We start from the raw sequence: 15,721 nt of genomic DNA, 5'->3' as shown, positions 1-15,721 counted from the left end.
TACCTTTTGTAACAACATGGATGAATCTGGAAGGAAGCCTCACTTTTGTAATATTTTCTAAGTTTCATAGATATTCATTTTATTTGCTCATACTCTCTGGCTGTAAAACTGTCCCTATTTGACCTGCTCAGAAATTCTCTGTAGTCTGATAGAACTTTCTTTACAGGACACAGGTCTTTACTGGTAGAGTTCAAGTTGTGTTATCTATGCATTCAACCTATAGTTACTGAGTATTTAAAAGTGCTAAGCACTGTGCAACTTGCCAAGAATCTAATGGAGAGTGCTGATATGGTCTCTGCCTATATTGAGGAGGCCATGAAGGGCCCCAGGTAGAGAATTCTAGGAGAGCCGAAACCGGCTCAGTGGATAGAGCGTCGGCCTGCGGATTGAAAGGTCCCGGGTTTGATTCTGGTTAAGGGCATGTACCTTGGTTGCAGGCACATCCTCAGTAGGGGGTGTGCAAGAGGCAGATGATTGATAATTCTCTCATTGATGTTTCTAACTTTAGAAACATCGATGTTTCTATCCCTCTCTCTTCCTTTCTGTAAAAAATCAATAAAATATATTAAAAAAAAAAGAATGCTAGGAGATTACCAACTTTACCTGACATGGTAAAAATCGGGGGCTCCTCTGAAGAGGAGACATTAAAGCTGAGATCTGAAGAAAGAGAATGATATGTGGAGGGAAATATTCCAACTGTGGGGATTAAAACATAAGGTTTTGGTGCAGGAAAAAGTATGTGTGCTTGAAGAGGAATGGAAGGAGCCAGCATGACTGGAGTTCTGGTTAGCAAGAGGAAGAAAGGCAGAAAATTGAGGTTTGGGAGAAAAGTCTAGGTCATTAGACCATTGCCTGGTAAGGAATTTTGACTTTGTTTAAAGAGCAATGGAAAGCCAACAAAAAGTTTTAAGCAAGCATGACAGTGGAGGGTGTAGTGGAAGAGGGAGATGCAGTGGGGAAATGTTGGTGGAATGATCACCAGTTTTAGAAGCTTTCTGGCTGCTGCATTAAGAATAGAGAGTGGAAGGCTAGCATGGTAACAGGGAGGTTAATTAGAAGATTGTTGTAATTGTCTAGAATAAAGTTGATAATGGACTGGATTATTCAGCCATTAATAAAACAATGAGCACCTACTTTGCCAGACCTTTTGCTAAGTAGGAATTGAAATATTGCCATTACTAAAGCAAATAGGAGAAAAAGATTCAAAATCATCACATAGGATTGGCACATGGCATATTATCAGTACGAAGATGAACTGAGGCAATGCAGAGAAGGGATGATCTTCCTGCACTAGCTGTGATCAGTAAGCTTCACACAGGAGACAGCAGTAGCTGTGAGGAAAGTTCGCAGTTGGTAAAGGGGTATGAAGAGCATTTCCTGCTGTTGTCTTTTGTGGTAGACAGCTGGAAGTGAGTGTAAGGTCTCAGATCTTGATTCTGGACTGAAGAACTGGAAACAGGGAACAAAAAGTATGCAAAATGCAACCAGTGGTATGTCTTTCACAGTGGTATGTCTTATGAATTTCAGGAGTAGCAACTTTTGCCTGCCTTCTGATCTTTTCCATTTTCCTTACCTGACATAGACACTATTGCTAATGAAGTCGAGCCTACTACATAACCCCTGATGATTTGGCATGCTGTTTTATGGTTGAAGTTTCCACTTGGATTGGATGAGATCCAAGATAAAGAATTGACTACTTCTGGTGATTAAAAGCTCCCTTGACGATTTTTTAAAGGGATTGTTCAGAGCTTTTAGTTCCACTAAGTAGGGACTTACACTTTGCTTCCCTAAAACCACCCAGCTTTTGCACATGGACATGGTAGTCTTTCTTTCCTGTGGCACACTACAGAGAATTTTTTTTAAAGGGTAGCAGCCTTTTAGTAGGAGGTTAAGTGGTCCATGTATATATAATTGATAAAGCACTTGGAGCTTTACGTATGAATGCACATTAGAAAAGTGAAATTATTATTACTTATATTGTAATTAGCTTATTTTTCTACTGTTCTTATATGAGACATTAGCTTTCGAACTAAAAATTTAGAGAGGAACTGATCATAGAAATAAGAAAAAATATATTGAACAACCCTAAACATTTGGGACAGTTAATCAGTTAAGGACAAACAGTATGTAATGTTTGCTTTTCCTGAAATGATATTTTTTATTTGTATGTAACATTTCCCCCCCTAGGTTTTTAGATAGAATCCTGAGAATAGTGATTTATAGATGTGCACTCCCACAGACACACAAATGAGCACACACTCGTACTTGTGCAGGCACACACGCACACACACACACACACATCTAAACCTTTAAATTATTTGAAACATTTATTTTACTTCTGTCTCCATAGACCTGACAAATAAATAGCTGAATTACATAATTAGAATTGTGATGCTTTTAGATTAAGATACAGGAAATAAAATAATAAACTTTTACCTCTGTGATTTCCATCAAAGAGCTTGTCCTAGATATTGGCACCTTAATATGCCCAGGGGGTAGGAATGGATATAGAAGCACAATATAAAATTTGATTAATGTTTCAATCCCTCTATGTTAAAAAAAAATAACAGATTAAGTCAATCCATTAGTAAGTCAAGTTAATTAAACTATTCTAAGGTTATATATATTTTATATAATAAAGAGGTAATATGCAAATTGACTCTCATGCCCTCACAAGATGGCCATCCCTATGTCATCACAAGATGGGTGCCCCCACGTCATCACAAGATAGCCGCCTCCACATTGTCACAAGATGGACACCCTCACATCATCAAAAGATGGCCACCACAAGATGTGCACCACAAGATTGGCCAAAAATAAGTTGCATAATCAGCCAGCTGAAAGGGAGTCTGGGAAATATAGTTTTTGTGACAGTGAACCCAGCTAAATGTTACTTTTCTGTTACTAAGGAAGATGATTGGATATCAGAAGTAATTTTAGAGTTTCTGCCACATACTTACTTCAGCCTGATTTGATTCATTTTGTTTTCTGAGGATGAAAAATTTGACTTGGTTTAAGTTGGTTGGTTTTGTTGGGTGTAATGGGTGTGGTGAGCACTGAATTACAAGATTCTAATTCCAGTTTAAATTGTTAGGCATCTGTCCATCACTTGGAAAAGGAATTTGTTTTATAGGCCCTCTAGGAATTCTTTAAATTATCATTTTCTTATCTGGTTCCTGAGGTTTTACGAAAAAGGTAGGTATGTATATTTATACATGTATATAATTAGAGGGTACATAATTAAAAAATCTATTTCTGCCCTAGTCTGTTTGGCTAAGTGGATAGAGTGTTTTATTTAGAAATAAAACATGTACACATATTATCATGTTAGCAGAGAGTGAAATGATTCATATTTTTCAATTTTCAATTCCTTGCTTTTAATGAAAAGAATTGAATCTGGAGTGGAAATTGAAATGGTGAGAAATTGAAGATGGGACATAACTGTTTTCTTTTAAATTGGAAGTCAACTTTTCATCCCAAATATACGCCCTTCTCCAATTTTTCTGGTTCCCATTACTGTTGTGTTTTACTCATCACTTTCTGTAGAAAGCCGTGACCTGACAGAATTGAGATTTGTGTCCTCAAATATGTGATGTGACTGAGTCCTTGGCACTCTGGGACTCCTGGGATGTGGATGCTGGTCTTCCTAGGAAACAGCAATAGGGAAAATTGCTCGATCTGTCTCCTGTTTCCTACTCCATGTCAGTGGGTCATGGTTCTTTGTCTTGGGCAGCTGTGATGCAGTGCTAGGTAAGACTTTCCATTTTTCTTTTTAATTCAGGGAGAATTTTCTTGTGCTGCTTTGTGGCTGCACTGACCACATGAGATATCTCCCTTTGGAGCCCCAGGAAACTGTGCCCTTTCTTAAGTGTCTTAGTATTTTGTTGTTATTGTTTTTTGTGTTTTATTTATTTATTTATTTATTTATTTATTTTTTTTTAAGAATTATCAAAACATTTACCTGGTATGGTTTTAACAGATAAGCTGATTCTGAAGGCACAAATTATTCTAAAGGGAACTAATGGAATGAAGTGAAGCAAAGCAACAATAACAAAAGACTATTACTTGCATTTTCTTCTTCACTCTTATAGGTTTTGATCTTAAGGGGGAAAAACTATAAAATACCACCACCCCTCTGACATCTTATATGAAATGAGATGAAGGTACAAATAAACAAAGAAAATGGATAAAATCACATTTATATGATTATAAGCAAAAAATTATTGACCAATTAGATGGTTTAGGTTGAACCATTTGAAAATGCTGTTTATGTAGTCAAAGGAGGTCCAATACAGGCACTGTCCAATGGCTCAACACAGTACTAGTTTCTATTCTAACTACACAATACAAATTGTTAACCTTAAAACTAACACCATTTGAAATTACTCCTTAGCTACATGTTTTGACTGTAAAAGCATTTGGCTATTAGATGATATTTTAAAATTCAAGGAAGTATATATTTAACATTGGCATTAAAGCTATGTTTTTGAAAAAAATTCCTCCCATGAACCTGCTTTCCTTACATATTTTTTTCCTGTTTCTTTCTCAACTTTATTCATATATCATAACTGATGTTTTCCAAGGTGAAAAATAAAAAAGTATAAATCATACTTCAGACTGCATAGAGTAAAACCTCAAAGGAACTTCCCCTGGCACTTGAATTTCTGAATCCGTAAATGAACACAGAATGCAATGGAACTCAAACAAAGCCTCTGCATAATGAAACCTGTGAGGAACTTTACCAGCATAGTGGAAAATAATGCTTTCTGATAGCCTACAGTACTCTCCAAAGGCGAAAATATACTTTTACAAATTACCTTAACGAGCTGAGGGACATACGTTTCCACCAGGAATGATTTAACGCTCACGCAGTCAAACCTGAACAATTCAGGGGGAAAAAACAAACAAACAAGATTTCTCCCCTGCTCACTCTCTCTCCTTGGAGATGACCCCCTCCAGTGCCCCTGTCTGTGGTTCAGAAGTTGCCCCGTAATTCTTTCGGTTGGGTCAACTCTCTCCAGGCTCAAGGAAGATAAGGGCAGGGTACAAGAAGCGACAGGCGGGGGCAGGGTGGAATAATTGTGGGGCTCATTGTGACTTGTTATTTCTTGGCACTCCAGGGAACATGGCTGGTCCTAATTTCTTTTGGTGTGGAAGTCTGAAACCCTCAGCTAGCTACATGCTGGCCTCCAGGGTGCTAACACCTAATAAGGTAAATGCCAAGTGCCCCATCTAGCCAATTCCTGACCTGCCTGGTTACTAAGGAACTATTTGCCCAGCAGGTTACTAAGCCAGGGAGGAGGAAAGAGGAAGAAAACCCAGCACAGGATGTAGATCCCCTCCCCTTTTGCTCTGGCTTCATTTTACTTTAACATCTTAGATTTCCACCTGAAAAGAGAAGCAATTTCCTAAAACCTAGGGATCCTCTGATGTAAATCAAAGGTCCTGAATGACATTTTAGTTCCCCCCTATTGATATGCAAATTTCTAATTTACTTAAAGCACACTGTCATGCATTATAATAAAGTCTAATACATGCTTCCATGTAATTATGTGTAATAACCAGTGATCAGTGGGTGGAGGGAAGTGGAGAAGGGAATTGTGTCTCCAGCTGGCCCTCCACACCTGCAAATAACAGACAACTCCTTTCAGTGTAGAGGAAACAAGATAATGACAGGATGGTATTAAATGCAAACATTAATTCTTAGGGACAAAACATAAGAAAGAGATCTATCAATTAAAATGTGTGATAGTGAACAACTTAAATTATGTGCCACACTGTCTTACAGAAAAATAAGGACCAACCATAATGAAAACCTTAATTGGCTATTTACTGTGATACTTCTGGTGCTATTAGATTTATTTTCATTTTTAAAGAAAACCTTATTTGGGATACTGAAATCTTATGTTCATTTGGTTTGTTTTAAGATCCAATAACGTATTTATTCTCTCTCTCTGAAAGGACAAATCAGTTCTTTGAGAGAAAATCTGAAGAGCCCATGGGATTTGGAGTTGTAAAAACAATATAAGAATATGCTTTGTGAGTGGGAAAGTGCAACCCTTTTGCCAGGGACTGTTATTGTCTTGGCTGCTGTCAATGCAAATTTTTGCTATATGAGAGGTGTGTTCCTGTAGAGTCATCAGAATTAATTTGATAACATTTGAACATGTATTTTCATGTGCGAGGCAGTTGAACATAGTAATTTAGAGTGTTTATGACCTGGTTTTAATTTATAGCTCTGTTAATAATTACTTGTGTGATCTTGGGCATGTTTCTTAAGTCAGTTTTCTGTAAAATGGGAATGAAAGTTGCTACTCTGATTTGATAACATTTTTGTGGGAATCAAATAAAATAACATACCTATTGTATACCAGGCTTACTTCCTAGAGTCCCTGTAAATTAGGGGTGTTGAACTCAATCAGAGAAGGGGCCAAAATCTAAAATCCAGCCTAAATCGCGGGCCGAATGGTTTACTGAACAGTCATAAACTGTCATTGTGATGGAAACGCAGCAGAGTGCAGTGATGACAGCACGGTGCGGGCCACATTGCAAGGCCTGGCGGGACGGATTTGGCCCGGGGGCCTTGTGTTTGACACATGTGCTGTAAATAGTCTATTTGTAAATAAAGGACTATTTTTTTTTTTTTTACAGCAGTAATCATTTATATCAGAATATAAATTTTCCATATTGCTTTATATGTATCAAAAGAAATGTTGGCCAAAACCTGTTTGGCTCAGTGGATAGAGCATCGGTCTGTGGACTGAAAGGTGCCAGGTTTGATTCTGGTCAAGGGCATGTACATTGGTTGCGGGCACATCCCCAGTAGGGGCTGTGCAGGAGGCAGCTGGTCTATGTTTCTCTCATCATCGATATTTCTGGCTTTCTATCCCTCTCCCTTCCTCTCTGTAAAAAATCAATAAAATATATATTAAAAAAGAAAGAAAGAAATGGTGGACTATATGGGAGCCTTTTTAATATTGTAGGGTCTATAAGAGAGGGGGCATAGGCAGGGAGGACATCAGGATGTACGAAGGTGAAAAGAGGGATAGACATATAGAAACTAAAACTCTGTAGATCCAGGTCTCCTAAAGGGCTGAGGCCAATGGACCAGGGATAGTGCTACCAGGAGTGTATTGTAGGAACTTTTAGAAGGCATTGGGATTCTGAATGTTTCCCAGCACCATAGTCCAGGGAACAGGTCACTTAAGGTGTAGTCCATTGCTTTGCTTAAAGGACTTCACTATTAATGCCTTGACATCAGAGTAAATTGCATCTGTGGATGTGCTTCCCATCCTATCCCATTAGCCTTTGATGACAGAATAGGAAACAACTCAGCACCCAGGACAGCTCCTGGCCTTTTGGAGACCAAAAGGGATGGGAAAGAGGAATTGCAGCACAATTCTTCCTAATTAGTGGCTTCTCTAGTGTTGCTAAATAAAATTTAAAGCAAGGCTTGAGGGGATCAAAGAATGTCAGTTTAACTTGACTGTGTCCCAGAATAAAACTAAAAAAATTAAAAAAGTGACAACACCCATCACCCAACAATGCAAAATTCACAGTCTGGATTCAATTAAAAATTACATGGAATTTCAGGAGCAAGAAATACAAACTAAAATGAAGATAAAAATCAGTGGCTTCCAAATTAGATGGATGACAGGATTAGGAAACATTAAAGCAGTTAAAACATGAATCAGGTCCTTCTGTGATGTCATAAGAAAAAGGAATCAGGTCCTTCTGTGATGTCATAAGAAAAAAATTTCATGGGCATTCACATAGGAGGAGTAGCAAGATTTGATCAAAGTGAAAAAGTGATAGTACACTCTCAGAGAGGCAGAGTGGGAAGGCTGGAGGGTGGTGGCTTCCCGGAGGTCCTTTCAAGGCCCTGTATTTCCTTGGGTTTGGGAAAGACAATGCTTTCTTTCAAACAATCCAATCTCTTTCCTGGCTTTCCCCAGGCTTGTGCCTGTGCCATACCCCATCCAACCTCTTTCTTGGTCTTTCTACTGCCTGTGCCCTTCCTCTATCTGATCTTTTACCAAGATTTCCCCAGGCTTTGCCCTGGACATTGTATGGTCACCTATTTTGTCTACTACAGCTCATGCCTCATAATTCTGCTTCGTCATTTGTCTTCTGCACATGCACTTAGTAAAAGGTGTGCCCCTCACACCATCTTGACTTCTACAGTACATGAACTCAATAAAAAGAATTTTCCCTGGCCATTTTCTCCCTCCTACCTTTATTCCTGTGGAGCATGCCCCCAACTCATGGTTGCTGTAGGGCTGTCTTTTATGCCTAGTCAACTAGGCAGGATGTTTTGCACCATTTTGCAGAACATTGCCATTTACTCCCCAGGGTGACTGTTCTGTCTGCTCCTTCCTTTTTTTTTTTTTTTTTTTTTTTTTGTGTGTGTGTGTGTGTGTGTGTGTGTGTGTGTGTGTTAATTTTAAATAGTTTTATTTAAGACTTCACATTTCCCACTTTATAGTACAGTTGTAAAGTGCATTATTTTTTTCCCTGTGCACAGTTCATATTCAAGAATGTCTAGTTATTTACTATAGAGCATTTCAACTTCTAAAACTGCCCATGGAATTTGCTAAAAATTTGGATCCTTCTATTTTGTGTGGCACAATGCTAGATCTATGCTTAAAGCTGGTTTAATCAACCTCTTCTTTGGTGTGCCCCGAGGAGGCACCACCATATGGAGGGGCTCTGCCACCAGGGAAGCCCCCAGGCATCCCTCCTGGGATGCCTCCTGTGCTCTGGTCCAGATTGGTAATGATGAGGTTGCAGATGTTTTCTAACTCATTCTGCTGATGTTCAAATTCTCCCCTTTCTGCAGTCTGGTTCTTCTCAAGCCAGTTGATGATTTCATGGCACAAGTCAAGAATCTTCTTTTTGTCCTCATCATTGATCTTGCCTTAAAGTTTTTCATCTTCAACAATTGCTTTCATGTTGAATGCATAAGATTCAAGTGAATTCTTGGAAGACACCTTGTCCTTCTGCTTATCATCTTTGGCTTTGTACTTCTCAGCTTCTTGGACTATGAGCCCAATGTCTTTCTTGTTCAGATGACCCTTGTTGTTAGTGATGGTAATCTTGTTCTCTTTTCCTGTACTCTTATCCACAGCAGAGACATTGGGGATACCATTGGCATCAATATAAAAAGTAACTCCAATCTGAGGAACATCATGAGGTGCAGATGGTATGCCTGTGAGTTCAAACTTGCCAAGAAGGTTGTTATCCTTGATCATGGCATGCTCAACTTCATAAATCTGGATAAGCATGCCCAATTGGTTGTTGGAATAGGTGGTGAAGGTCTGTGTCTGCTTGGTGGGGATGGTAGTGTTGTGCTTGATGAGGACCGTCATGATGTCACCAGCTGTCTCAATGCCGAATGAAAGAGGAGTGACATCCAGAGCAGAAGATCGGATCATGGACATTTTCAGATTTGTCTCCAGAGAGAATGGCTGCCTGGAAAGCTGTATCATAAGTGACAGCCTCATCAGGGTTGATGCTCTTATTAAATTCTTTTCCATTGAAGAAGTTCTGTAGGAATTTCTGAATCTTGGGGATATGGGTGGAGTCACCCACCAGGACAATATCATGGATTTGGAACTTGTCAAGTTTGGCCTCCTGAAGGGCTTTCTAGACAGGGTCTAGGATACCATGGAAAAGGTCAGCATTCAATTCTTCAAATCAGGTGTGGGTGATAGATGTATGGAAGTCAATTCCTTCATAGAGCGAATCAATCTCAATATGGGCCTGGGTGCTAGAAGAGGGAATACACTTAGCACATTCACAAGCAGTGCGAGCCCTCTTGTTCTCACTAATATCCTTCTTATGCCTGTGTTTGAATTCTGCAATGAAATGGTTGACCATTTGGTTGTCAAATCCTTCTCCACCTAAGTGGGTGTCCCAGCTGTAGATTTGACCTCGAAGATTCCATCCTCAATTGTGAGGGTTGACACATCAAAAGTGCCACCTCCTAAGTCAGAGATGAGCACGTTTCTTTCAGCTCCAACCTTTTTGTCTAAACCATCAGCAATAGCAGCAGCATTGGATCATTGATGATTCTAAGTACATTGAGGCAATAGTTTCAGCATCTTTGGTGTCCTGATACTGAGAGTCTTTGAAGTAAGCAGGTACTGTGACAACAGTATTGGTAACAGTCTTCTCAAGGTAGACTTCTGTGATTTCCTTCATCTTTGTCAAAACCATGGATGACAACTCTTCTGGATTAAAACTTTTTATCTTTCCCTTGGACGTACCAACATCATTTGCCATCATGAAAGGCCAATGCTTCATATCAGATTAGACAGCAGCAGCATCAAATCTATATCCAATCAAGAGCTTGGAATCAAAGACTGTGTTGGTAGGATTCATTGCTACTAGTAATTATTCTTTGAAGCACCACCAATCAATTGCTCAGAATCAGTCAAGGCAACATAACACAGGATGGTTCAGTTTCCCTGATTGTTGGCAATTAGTTCCACTTTTCCATGCTGGAATACATTCACACAAGAGTAGATGGTGCCAAGATCAATGCCAACTGCAGGTCCCTTAGACATGGTTGCTGGTGTGCGCTCATGGCTTGCATAGACCCAACTGGAACTGGTATCCCATGTTCAATGAGGCCCTCTTTTGTTAATTAGCTAACCAACTGCCACCTCTAACAGAACTATATTCTATGCTTAAGAAGGTACAATAATTCTAAGCAATTTAAGGAGAAGCATGGAAGATGTTAAAAAGACACAAACTTCTAGAGGTGGTAAAACAATTTCTGAGATAAAAAATACTGTGAATGGAATTAATAGATTAGAAACTATAGAAGAAATGTTTAATGAACTTAAAATCACAGTAAAAGAAACTATTCAAAATGAAACACACAGAGAGAAAAAGAAGACTAAATAATGAACAGAACACTGGTAAACTGAGGAGAAAACCTTAACAGCCTAATATACATAAGCTTGAGTTCCCAAAGAAGAGAAAGGGAAAGAAGGAAGGAAGTAAAAAAAAAAAAAAAAAAAACCTTTTTAAAATAAAGCCAGAAATATTTCTTAATGTGATGAAAAAATTAACTCACAGATCTAAGAATCTCAATAAACATTAAGCAAAACCTCAACAAGGCACACAATTACCAAATTGCTTAGAACCAGTGATAAAGGACAAATCTTAAAGCAGCCACAGAAAAAGATTATGTGCAGAGCTTTAAGGATAGCAGCATATCTGCAGGAAACAATACAGGCACGAAGAGAGTGGAACACATTTAGTACTGAAAAACCAAACCCCACACAAAACATTAACCTAGAATTCTTACTCCGTGAAAGTGCATTTCAAAAGAGAAGGGACAAAAAGACTTTTTTCATACATACAAAAAAATAAAAGGTTTTATTACCAGCAGTCCTGTATTATAAGAAATAATAAAGAAAATCTCTCAGGCAGAAGAACAAGAGCAACAGAAATATAGATCTACAAAATGTAATGAAGAGTATATAAAGCATAAAAATGTAGTAAATATAAAATATTTTCTTCTTGTACCTTAAATCACTCTAAAAGAAAATGGACCATTCTAAGCAAGTCATTACAATGTACTATGATGTTTATAACCAAAGTATAATGTACAACACATTTACAAAATCAGAAAAACAGGAGTGGAAACGGAAGCATAGTATTTCTAATACTACATGTGAAGTGACATAATATTATTCAAAGGCAGATTATGATAAGTTTATGTATGATGAAAACAGCAAAGTACTGCAGAAAAAATTACTACAGACACTATGATCATTAAATGGATAATTAGAAATTTTCATTGACTTCATCTTAATTTGATAGCAGATAAAATACTCAAATTCTTTGAAAGACCAAAACTTTAAAACTTAAGATTTTTAAAAATATATATTTTATTGATTTTTTAAAGAGAGGAAGAGAGAAATAGAGAGAGCTAGAAACATCGATGAGAAAGAAACATCGATTAGCTGCCTCCTGCACCCCACCCACTGAGGATGTGCCCGCAACCAAAGGTACATGCCCTTGACTGGAATCGAACCTGGACTCTTCTGTCCTCAGGCCAATGCTCTATCCACTGAGCCAAACAGGTTCTGGCCACTCAAGAAGATTTTTGTTAACATGAATATTCTTATATGTAGTAAACAGTTTATATTTTCTGGTAAAATCTTCCCAGGAAGAAATTCAAGCTCAAGTGGCTTCATGAGTGAATTTAACTACACATTGAATTACAAAATGACAGAAAGTCTACATAAAGTGTTCCAGAAAAATTAATAAAATAAATATAGCTCATGAACACAAACATATGGAAAAAATTAACAAAATTTGAACAAAGTGAACCCAAAAATAAATTAAAAGGATAACATGACCAAGTTTGGCTTAACCCAGGCATAGAATCCTGGTTCGGTATTCTAAAATCAATCAACTTAATTCACATCAACAGATAAAGAACAAAAAGACCCATATGATCATTGAAGAAATGCAGACAAATCATTTAACATGATCAACTTCTGCTCAGGAAAGAAACTTTTAGCAGACCAGGATCAGAAAGGAACTTCCCTAACCTGACTTAGGACATCTACCGAGAGCCTTCAGGTAACTTATTAGTGAACTTACCTCTACTTTTCACTACATACAAAATTTAACTCAAAATGGATATCATGCAAAAAATATAAAATGTAAAATTATTTAACTCATAGAAGAAAACTGAAGGGAAATTCTTGGGTTCAGCAAAGATGGCTTAAAATACCAGAAGTATGATCTATGAAAGGAAATATTTTTATATTGGATTTTTATTAAAATTAAGTCCTTTTCTCAGACAAAGTTTTAATATACTAATTTAACAAACCACAGACTGGGAAACATAGTTGAAAACACCACATCTAATAAAGTTATTGCTATTCAAAATATATAAAGAACTCTAAAAATTCAGTAGTAAGACAACAATAGACACTTCATTTAAAAAGGTATATGGATATAAAGTGAACATATGAAAGGCTTTCAACACCTAGTCATTAGGGAAATGCAAATTAAAAACCACAATGAGATACCTCTATATACCTATTAGAATAGATACAATTTCCAAAAGAAAACTGAAAATGCCAAGTACTGAGAAGGATTTATTATTGGAGGAGTGCAAAATAGTACAGCTACTTGGGAAAATAGCAGTTTTTTATACAATTCAGAGGTCCCGTTCTTAGGAGTTTACCTAAGTGAAATGAAATACAGAAACCTGCACACAAAAGTTTAGAGTCTCTTTATTTGTAATTGCTTTAAGCTGGAAAGAACCCAAATGTCTCTCAGCTGGAGAATGACTATAGACAAATTGTGTCATGTCCATCAAATGAATAGTAAAGAACTACTGATTCAACTTGACTAAGCCTCAGACACCTTACGGTCACTAATGGAAGTCTGACTCAAAGGCTATATATATATTGCAGGATTTCACTTACCAGACTTTTTTTTTAAACAAAAATATAGGGACAGGAAACAGTTCAGTTGTTTCTGGAGGTGATGGGTGTGTGCAGGGTCAGCAGCAAGGAGTCATGGAGAAATTTGGGGGCATGACAGAACTGGTTTATAATGTTCCTGTGGTGGTGGTTACATTATTCTAAATGCTCATCAAAATGCAGACTGTACTATGAAAAGGGTAAGTTTAACTGTATATAAATTTTACCTTACTTAAAAAAATTATTCTTAATTCTGAAATGGGGTTGTACAAAGTATTAGAAAATTCCTTCTTTATTAAGTGGGGAGCGGGGGTGGGGGACCAAAACCATAAATAAAATAGTCCTATTTCACAAGTCAGGGCACAACAGGGCACAGAAAATGGGTCCCCACTCTCCTGAGAAAAGTGAGAGTGGGCATTCTAAAGGCTTTTTGGAGGAAAAGATGATGACTCACATTTATTAGAAATCCCTCCATATGCCTCAGTTATTTTAAACGCCTTGGCTTATTCTTCATCGTCAGCCTGAAAGGAAGTAACTCTCCTGCTACCTTTTCCACAAAGACAATGACTGCCTTTTTGTCCTTCCTTGAAGGTTCCTGTTCCTCTTCCATCCTGTCTGCTTCAGGATTTTTATAAGGAGGCCGAAGGATCTGAGACAGTGTGTTGACATTGGTAAAGACTGATTTTGACATATCCTTCTGACAACCTTTTGGTTAATTTTCTGCTTTATTAAAGCCCTTAATTAAATTAATATGGGCTGGAGCAATATCCTTGACAGATTCTGTGTATTGGCAAACAAGGCCTCAGATTTCAAAGTCAAGTGGTGGAACGAGGCTCCAGAAGCCAGTAGTTTCCTGGGAGCTTGTGGTCATGAACACTTGGATTCAACTTGGGCTGTGAAGCTGATACAAACAGAGAGGAAGTCCTGTGTATGTCGACCTCCCTATGCTGAGCCCCCTGCCTTCACTGTTATCCGTCCTCCATTCACCTCCTCCTTGCCTTAATATGTTTTATTTCAGACCAACCTCAACAATGGAAAACAGTTAAACTCTGGAGCTCTAATTCATCCTGCCATGTTTAACCCTTGATGTGTTCCCTTCACACTCACAGACCTGGCCTCTTAGGTGTGCTTTGTATGTGAGGGCTGACAAATGAGGTGCCAGGACTCATATCTTGAAAAATTCTAAAAATGATAAATGGATCATTTTTAATGTTCCTCTTTCACATCCCCCCATATGTTGGATTTACAGCCCATATGTCCCCATTGGCACCAAACCTATTCCTGCCTTGTGGAGAACTTCCAACGTGGGGGTGGGGAAGGTGATCAAAATCAAAGGTCCATCCGAGTATGGAATTGATTAACACATACATCCATACATTTATTGATTTCTTTTAAATGGCTTTTTAAAAAATGAAATATATTGACATTAAAATATCATAGAAAAATTTTAATTTTCCACCAGGCTCTTTTTTAATGTAACAACCTGACAGAGGCAGGTTGTGGGCTGCTTGCAATCTCACACACTTTGCACCACTGTAATCACTGACCCGTGCTCCATGCAGGCTTACACATGTTTTGATACACAAGGAAAGTTTACCACTTTTCTTCACTGAGTAGCATCAAAATACAATGCAATGCATGCTTCCTACCTTTTGCAAAAGTGTCTTGTGGGTTTGTTTATGAATCTCCATGTGAATGTACCTGTTTCAAATTAGGTTAGCTGTGCTTTATCCATTTGTTTAGTCATTCACATCAGAGAATTTAGGGCCTACTATGTGCCAAGTATGACGTGGAAATGCAGAGATGAAAAACACAGTTTCCACTCTCAAAGATGTCACTTGTCAATGCATCAAGCATAGTGACTGAGGTTAGCACATGGGTGTATGGCCATGTTTAGGAAACCAGATTCAACAGGGTTGGGGAGGAGGCCAACAAAATCATCCTGAATCCCTAATGCTGATGCTGAGTCTTGATGGATGAGAAAAAGATACTTGAGTTGACAAGCCATGGTCAACCATTGGGGAAGTATAATAAAGAGGGCTATCATGCAAAGATGTAACTGTATGTGCAAAGCAGGGAGATGCAAAGCAGCAAGTGAGGGTGGGGAGTGAAGGCCCTGCAATTTAGGAGAATTGTTCAAGATACAACTACAGAGGAAAGCAAAAACAGTTCATGAAGGTTCATGTGCAGCAAACTAAGAAATGTGACCTGGGAACTTGGAAGAGTTACTGGGATATTTTAGGGAAGGAGGTGATCTGCTTGGC

General features: G+C 38.1%; 1 pseudogene; it reads right to left on the bottom strand.

Annotated features, from left to right (window-relative positions):
* Nucleotides 1-8,612: 8,612 nt before the first annotated feature.
* Nucleotides 8,613-10,630, bottom strand: LOC118708382 (annotated as a pseudogene).
* Between the last annotated feature and the right edge of the window lie 5,091 nt (nucleotides 10,631-15,721).

This window comes from Pipistrellus kuhlii, unplaced genomic scaffold, assembly GCF_014108245.1.
Source record: "Pipistrellus kuhlii isolate mPipKuh1 unplaced genomic scaffold, mPipKuh1.p scaffold_m20_p_1, whole genome shotgun sequence".
Lineage (NCBI taxonomy): Eukaryota > Metazoa > Chordata > Mammalia > Chiroptera > Vespertilionidae > Pipistrellus > Pipistrellus kuhlii.
The sequence above is the reverse complement of the archived record's forward strand: the minus strand, read 5'-3'. Positions and strand labels throughout refer to the sequence as shown.